Raw genomic sequence first — 2077 nt, 5'->3', positions numbered from 1 at the left:
TCCCAGGTTTAATTTTGATTGGGTAACAATTACCCGTATTTCAAGAAAATTAAGTTTTTGACTTTTGTCACAAACAAATAAAATTTTTTTTTTGGAGCTCAAAAAAAGGCAGTGTATAACCTTCCTTTTTTACCAAAAATCGACTACACAAAAATTTCTCGGGAAAACACTTTTTCTTATTAATTTTGGTGCGTAGAATCCAAAACAATTCGTACTTTTTCGATCAGACTTCTCAATCAAAAGTTATAGACTAGAAACCAATTTCGAAAGAAAATTCAAAGGGCTGTAACTTTTGAACTAGTAGCCCAATCTTGGAACTGTTTGAAATTATGGATTCTACAGGCCACATTCTATAAGAAAATTTTTTTTCCGGGTTGATCTGAGACAATTTTTTTTTCGGCCTTCAAAAAAAGGCAGTTCTTTTAAGTTATTCAAAAATTTGAGAACAATTTAGGGATGTTTAGGGAAAGTTTCTATTGTCACAAAATCAAATATAAAAATCCGATACATCTGAATACCGAACTCGATAGTCTACGTAGCTTAAAAACAATAGGGACCTTTCTTATATACTTAAGACCATGTGTACCAATTTTCAAAGCGATCGCACGTTTCTAAACAAGTTATCATGCACACGGACAAACGGATGGTCAAAAATGGATCTGTTCCAAAATCGCTAGGATTAATTTCAGAAAGGCGTACGTATCATGTGCACGACGTACGGTCGCTTTAAAAACTGGTACACGTATTCTTAAGAAAGGTCCTGGTAGGTAGCTCCTATATAATAATATAATAATAATAATACGCTTTTTAAATTTGTATATAACAATTATAAAAAAAAGGTAACCCCATACAAAGTATAACTTGATTTTTTATCTAGTATACTATTTTAAATTTTTAATGTATTTGAGTGACGAGTATTTGAATACTTTTTACTGTATTCGAATACTTTTCAAAGTAATCGAATACTTTTTATAGTATTCGAATACCTTTGATAGTATTAGAATACTTTTGAAAGTATGCGTATACCTTTGAAAGTATTCGCATACTTTTGAAAGTATTTGAATACTATCAAAGGTATTCGAATACTATAAAAAGTATTTGAATACTTTTCAATGTATCTGTATCTAGTATTCGCTTGTGCTGGACGTAAAAGTATGTAGTATTCAAATACTTTTCGAAAGTATTCTGCCCAGCTCTGGTAGGAAGTAAAACAAGATTTGGTTGAAGAGGAAGTATTGTTGGTTTTGATGCAGGATATGTGTCTATGAAATCTGGTAGAGAATTTTCTCCCGGGAAAATAAACGTAAGGCGAAAACATCAATACAACAAACAGACGATAGAGTACGCTATAAAGAAAACAGAGAAGTGGCACAGAACGTAGGAAGCAGGGTGAAAGATAAACGAGCATAAAACCATAGACCATAAGCGGAACAATGGACATAAGGAATGTACAGGCGAATTTCAAATATAATTTAAAATGACAAAAAAAATAAAAATAATTCTAGCGAATGGTACGCCATTGGTATAAAAACCACTAACAAAACCCAAAAGAAAATCCCTAATTATAAAACTCTATATTAACCCTAACCTAAAATAAAAACCAAAGAAAACAAAATAAAAGCTCTTGAAGGGTTTTGAAGGGTCCAAAACTAGATAAAAATTAAAGGGAAAAACAGAACGTAACAAGTTTTTTAAAAAAATGTTTCAAAATAAGTTACACATTATTAAGGTCACCTTTTCCCTCTTTAATTCACGTTTCGTCTCCAGTTAGCCATCATCAAATTTGTTTTGTGTTATAGAAGTCATTGTTACTTTTTGTCTTATTTTTTTTCTGATTGCAAAACTATAGACATTCTCCTCCTCCTCCTGGAAATCGTATGCAATTCTTCGTATTTTGTTTACTGTAACAGAAAAGAGGGCAAGTGCATTCTCAATAGCGAGAAACAGGTAGGTACTAATTTCAAGTTTGGGGAAAAATTAGTATATTATTTAAGGATGCTTCTAAATATGTTTTTTTTACAATATGCTTTAACGTATTTAAAATTTAGTAGAGAAAGTAACGTAATGAAAGCGACCT

This window comes from Photinus pyralis, unplaced genomic scaffold (genome assembly GCF_008802855.1).
Source record: "Photinus pyralis isolate 1611_PpyrPB1 unplaced genomic scaffold, Ppyr1.3 Ppyr1.4_LG8, whole genome shotgun sequence".
NCBI classification, from domain to species: domain Eukaryota; kingdom Metazoa; phylum Arthropoda; class Insecta; order Coleoptera; family Lampyridae; genus Photinus; species Photinus pyralis.
The sequence above is the reverse complement of the archived record's forward strand: the minus strand, read 5'-3'. Positions refer to the sequence as shown.